The sequence below is a fragment of the Penaeus monodon genome, chromosome 10 (assembly GCF_015228065.2).
Source record: "Penaeus monodon isolate SGIC_2016 chromosome 10, NSTDA_Pmon_1, whole genome shotgun sequence".
In the NCBI taxonomy this organism is placed as follows: Eukaryota; Metazoa; Arthropoda; class Malacostraca; order Decapoda; family Penaeidae; genus Penaeus; species Penaeus monodon.
The window spans coordinates 46775737-46783236 of NC_051395.1; positions in this window are offsets into that span (position 1 = coordinate 46775737).

The following is a 7500-nucleotide window of genomic DNA, read 5'->3' on the forward strand; positions in this document are numbered from 1 at the left end:
CAATAGAAAAGAAGAATGATAATGATAATTAATAATCTACAGAATGACATAACAACGATTTACCACACAAACACTGGGAACAGGTTGTCTTTATTATTATTCATTATGGCATTTATCACTATATTCTGTATGAATGATAAGAATCTGTGAAAGCTTAAAAAGTATTTCTTTAGGAAAAAATATTTCAATGAAGAATACAGGTGTCTGGGGTAGGGTTTATCAATCTTTTCTACACACAGAAGTCGCCAGGTTGAGCCCTGGTGTGACAGATTTTAATCCATTTATCGATGATTTAGGCACATTGCAATCAAAAAAGTGTACCGACCAATCATTTTTAAAGACATATAAGTACTTGTAATCATAGTGATATGTCGTGAATGTTCAGCCAGATATCATTATTGCGGAACGCTTCCATTTTTTGTCTTTAAATCGATTTCATCAATATAATATATCATTCTATATCTAGGTAAAATTATCCTAGTTAATATGAATAACATTTATATCCTGTTTAGATTGATCCTGTAATGATAATGTTATGTTGTCCTTAAATATTTCGTTTAAGATATCAAAGCTTATCTTTGTGGTACGTAAAGATAATCAGACGACACGCGTTTTATTATTTTTTAATATTATTTATTAATTACTTTTATTATTAATTATTTTTTTTTTTGTAAAGTAGTTATCAAGGTTTATGTCACAAATGTGCTATATGTAGTGGTATACTCTCCACACGAACCATTCGACCGTTATACAGATTTAGCCATAGAACTTTAAACACCACACGTTCGTAAGACAAAGTTACTGGACAGACGCTCGTTTTAAAGGTATAGTACTAGCACCGTAAACTGCTTCTTAATAATTATTTATTTTCCATTATTATTTACTAAGGCTTCATCTTATTTTATCCATCTTCATTCTTTCTCTCATCAAAGAATTTCGAGGGTGAAATATCTGTATTGCGTAGGGGATAGGGTATTCCTATAAACTTTAAAAATAATGGTGGAATGTTAAAGTTCTTAGATAGTCAACATTCAAGTTATCCTTATGAAGATTGTCTGTGGATAAATGCCTGACTTTTCAGTCGAGATTATCAATTAACCTCGGTCTTCTGAAAGTATATCTAGAATATATTTCTTTATCTCCTCGATGGGATTAATGTTTAAATAGCATCATTCTAAACTGTAGTACTTCAACAGCAAAATGCCGGAATCTCAAATAAATACAGATACATGTTATAAGTAACTTTTCATAGTCAAAGTTCGTGCTCACCAGGGCCCCGAGCCTGGGACCCTTTTGCGTGTTAGACAGATGTGATACCACTACACCATGACACACATGTTATTTTGTATCCCTTTTCTACATATAATCATATCTCTTATAACCAGACCCTAAAATTGATAAATTTTTATAAGTCCCCACAGTCATGGACGGTTACAAGTTTTACATACAAACAAATGACACACACACATACACACAACCACACATACACACACCCCCAATTACACCACACACACACACACAACACACACACACACACACACACGCACACAACACACAACCACAATATATATATTATATATATATATATATATAAAATATATATATATATATATAATATAATATATATATAACATACATCATATATATATATATATATATATATATATATATTATATATATAGCTATCCACAACACACGGTTGTGTGGTGTATGAAATTTTAAAAACTCTTCCCTGTTGATACTATGGTAGAAAAATATACAATACAAAACTTTTTTTTTTTATGAGAGGGGAAGTAGGGACAGACGAAAAGTAAGCGAAGGGGGGTCAGGTCAGGTCGGAGAACGGCGGTCTATGGCAGGGTGGCCGGCATAAGGAGGAGCGGAGGATGTCGGAACGAGGAGACAATCGGCAGAGAAAAGCTGCTGTTAAGTTGAAATTAGGCAGCAGCTTTATTAGAGATTCCACCATCTGCGGGCCCTGGACGTTAACGGAAGGAAAGACAATCCGCGCCGTGATCGCGTTCCTCTCCTCTCTCTGTTTATGTCCCTCCTTCCTTTCCTCCAGTGGATTCGATTTCAAAAAATCTGTTTTGTATTTGGGTTTATTATAAAATATATAAAATATATATATATATATTATATATATCTATTATAAAATATATATATAATTATTATATATAGGTATATAATATATATTGTGTGTGTGGGTGTGTTGGTGTGTGTGTGTGGGGTGTGTGTGTGTGTGTTTGTATAACATACATACATATGTGTATACATATATATATATATATAATATATATATATATATATAATATGTATTTTATATTAATATATTATAATAAACTGCACACACCAAGCACACACACAGACACACACCACACACACACACAATATTATTTATATGTATGTATTATGTACGTATGTACCTATATATATATATATATTAGGTATATACCAACAACAAAAAACAAAACACACAAAACACGGACACATACATAAATATATAATATATATTATATATATTATATATTATTATAATATATATATATATTATTTTGTATGTATGTAGTATATATAGTATATATATTACAGACTACATACATACACACCACACCCCACACACCACAACGCACACCACACACACAACAACACACACACACACACACACACACACACACATATATATTATATATTATATATATATAATATATATAATATATATATAAAATATATTATATATTATATAATTATATATAATATATATATATATATATATATATATATATATATATATAATATTTTAAAATATATAATATATAATATATATAATGTGTGTGGGGTGTGTGTGTGTGTTGTGTGTGTGTGTGTGTGTGTGTGTTGGGGGGTGTCTATGTGTGGTGTGTATTGATAATTTTATATATATATATATATTTTATATATATATATATTTTATATATATATATATATACTCAGACACACATAAAAAAAAATATATGGGTTTTAAAAATACTAAAAAAACCCTGATGTGCTCATGGTTTTAGCGGTTATCAATCGTCAACAACAGAAGGTCCCGGTTCGAGCCCGGGGGCCAATTTTCACCGTAAAAAAATGTAGCTCCATGTGTTTTTGGGCTTTATTTACCACTTTTTTCCACAAAAAAGCTGGGGGACCCAAAACCTCATTTAGAGGTTACAGGCTATGCTCTGAAGAGAACTTGAGCCGATCGATTCGTGATACATTTTGGTTTAAATTTTTTACATACTTGCAAAAAAGGGGTGCTGCACGTCTGGGGGGAAATCCTACAGTCTGGGGGGTAACTACATTTTTGCGATATATAAGTCGTCAAAAAAATTCTCTCAAGCATTTGCCGCAAGATGTCAAAGGAAAAGGGCTTGTATTGTCAGTATTGGGTTTTGGTACAGGAAAAAAGATTAAACTTTTAATCCCGGGCTTTGGGGTTCCTTGTGAGGTTATACAGGTGAAAGGGGGTTCCCCGGTATGCGAAGGACGCTGTAGTAATGCCCCTTGCCGGGGGGGGTTTCCTTACCTTTCACAAGGGCATTACTATTTTCCCCCTCGGTTATTTTAGAAAATCGGAGGGTCAAAAACACACAGGTATCATTTAAAATCTTATCTATTTCCCATTGTTGAGTTGGTCTTGTATCCCCTTTTGGAAGTGAGTGGAAGTGAGTTCAACTGCTTATCAGCTATTAGCCTGTTTTGTGGAGGTGGAACTGCGGGTTTTTGGAGCTTTACCCTTTAGCATTTATTTTTTTTCCAAATCAACTAAAAAGTTTGACTATTGATATTTGCAAGAAAATTTTCCTCATGTTTACTACGAATCTGATTTTTTTTTCTCTGAATTTCCCTTTTTGCTTTAGGAAACTGCAGAAATTATTGTCGTTTATTTTCTTTACGTTCCAAGAGGAAAGAAGCTTTGTTATTTTAACGAAATTTAAGGGCAACTAACGAGTATCAAGATTTCCACAGGTCAGATTTCATAAAATATGATGTATCATAAAATCATAGATTTTAAAAAGGATTAAGCTACTTTTGGCAGTTAAAAATCGTGCCACCAGGGGGCCCAACCTGGCCTTTTGGTTAGGGAAAATTGATAACCACTACACCATGGCACCTGATTCTTCTTTCTTGTTATTTCCCAAAGAAATTGTTTCACAACAACATATTCTTTCATAAGTAATGACAATGACAATTAAGGTAATCAAAAAAAATAAAGGTAAAATGTTACAATGTTAAGTGATGGGAATCGTTTTTAAGTATTACTGTTAGCATTTTTATCATTTTCATTGTTATTTTCAATAATAATTTAAAATTTGTATTATGGGGTTTTTATTTTTACTGTATACACACACACACAGATAATACATAATTTTATACAATATACAATTATAACTAACATACATAAAAAAAAAAACACAAAAACCCCACCGCAACACACAAACCCCAATACACACACGCACTACACACAATACACAACACACATTTATAAATAATTTTAAATCATCCCCACAATTAAATATTATATATTATATATAATATAATATTATATAATTAATATATATAATATAATATATATGTGTGTTATATATATATATATTATTTATTAAAATATTATATAATGATGGATTCTCACAGGTATAAGATGCACTCCATATACATTTTAAGGGAAATTCACCAGAGAGGAGAATCAGGGATTTTTATCTGAGAAAACCGATTTTAAAAGCAAAAGGGAGGGAGGGGTTCTTTTATATGTTTTTAAAATGTGGATTTTGCGCGTATACTTTTTGGATTTTAAGAATGCTGGAGGTCCTAAAAAAAAATAATAAATTGGATTAAGGTACATTTTGACGGTTAAAAATCTGTGCTAAACCCGGGCTCGAACCCGGGGCCTTCTGTGTGTTAGACAGATGGATAACCCCCCACCATGAGCACAGTATAATAAAAGGGAACTGTTACAAAGATTATCGATGGTAAAACGTTATTAAAACGTCATTACTGTTAGCATTATTTTTCATTATCATTTTTTTTTTCATTGTTATAATTTTGTGGCCCATTTTTATTTTATTTTTGCTATAAAAACGTTTCAATAAAACTTTTTTTTGTATTTTGGGGTTTATATATATATAATATATATTTTATATATATATATTTTAAAATATATATATATAATGTATATAATGAAAATATATATATATTATATAATATATAATATATATCATATATATATATTATAATATATATTATATTATTGTGTGGGGGTGTGTGTGTGTGTGTGTGTGTGTGGGGGTGTGGTGTGTATACATACATACATATGTGATAAATATAATAAATATATATATATATATATATATATTATATATATGCACCCACAAGCACACACACAGACACAGACACAACACCACACACACACACACACACACACACCACACACACACAATATATAATATGTATGTATGTATGTACGTATGACCTATATATATATATATATTTTTGTATATACACACCACACATAAAACACACACACAAAAACACGGAAACATACTAAATAATATATAATATATAATATTATTATATTAAAAATATAATATATATATAATTTATATATTACATACATACCTCTACACCACACAACAACACACACCACACACACACACACACACCCCAAAAAACACACACACACACACCCCAACACACACACATATAATATTATAATATTTTATATAATTATATATAATTAATTATTTATATATTATATATAATAACAATAATATATTAATATATATATATGTGTGTGTGTGTTGTGTGTGGGGTTGTTGTGGGGTTGGTGTGTGTGTGGTGTGTGTGTGGGGTGTGGGTTGGCGTATGTGTGTGTGTCGTTTGTGTGGGATTTATATATATATATATATATATATATATATATTATATATATACTCAGACACACTACCAAAAAAAAATGTGTATTTATGCATAAAAACAGCATGATGTGCTCGGTGAGCGGTTACACTCTGTTTTAACACACAGAAGGGCCAGGGTTTGAGCCCTGGTGAGCACAGATTTTTTACCGTAAAAAGTGTAGCTCCATGTGTGGACTTTATGTTACCCGCTTTTCGCATCAAAAAAATCTCGGGGGACACACCTATTTTTGACGGTTTTCAGGTATGCCTTGAAAAGAAATTTTGCCCCGATTCGATAGAACATTTTTTGGTTTAATTTTTTACAACTCTGCAAAACGGGGCTGACTGCTACGAAAGGGGGAAAAAACCCTACAGTCTGGGGGGTAAATTAGCATTTTTGCGATAATAAGTCGTTAAATTTTTCTCTCAAGCCTTTGCAAGACAAAGTCAAGAAATGGCTTGTATTTGTCAGTATTGGGTTTTTGGTATAGGGAAAGATTAAGCTTTTAATCCAGGGGCTTTGGGGGATTCCTTGGAGAGTCTATCAGTGTAAAGGTGGGTTTCCCCGGTACTGCGAAAAGGGCGCTGTAAATAAGCCATCTTCGCCAGGGGGGGTTGCCTTACCTTTTACAAGGGCATTTCTCATTTACTCGTTATTTCAAAAATCGGGGGGGTCAATAGCAGCACAGGGTATGCTATATTAAAAATTTTATCATTTTCCCATTGTTGAGTTGTCTTGTATCCCCTTTTGGAAGTGAGTGGAAATGAGTCAACTGCTCTACACTATTAGCCTGTTTTTGTGGGCGGGGGAAAGCGGTGTTGGAGGCTTTACTGCAGCCCCTTTATTTTTTTTCCATACGTCAACTACAGAAGTTGACTATTTAACTTTTTCAAGGGAATGTCCCCAGGTTTTTCTACGAATCGATTTTTTTCATTCTCTGAATTTCCCTTTTTGGCTTTAGGAAAACTGCAGAAGATTATCTGTCGTCTTTTTATCTTTTACGTTCCAAGGAATGAAGCTTTTTTATTTTAAAAAATATTTAAGGACAAATAACGAGTATCAAGATTTCCGACAGGGTCGATTCTCTAAGAAAATTTTAGAGTACTTCATAAGATCATAGATAAAATGGATTAAGCTACTTTTTTTTCAGTTTAAAAAAACTTGTCACCAGGGGTCGAACCTGGGGCTTCGGGGTGTAGCAGATGTGATAACCCCTACACCATGAGCACCTGTATTTTTCTTTCTTGTTATTTCCCAAAGAAAATTGTTTTTACAAAACATTTCATTTTATAATAAGACAATGACAATAAAAGGAATGCAAAAAAAAAAAAGGTAACGTTTTCAATGATTAAATTGGTAATCGTTATAAAAGTCATTACGTTAGCATTTTTTATCTTATCATTGTTATTTTCAATAATAAATTTAAAATTTTTATTTTGGGTTTTATATATACTGTATCACACACCACAAAATATAAATATTATATTACATATATACAATAATACAATAATACATAAAAAACACACACAAAAACACACGCACACACACACCACATAACCCCCCCACATACACACACATACAACA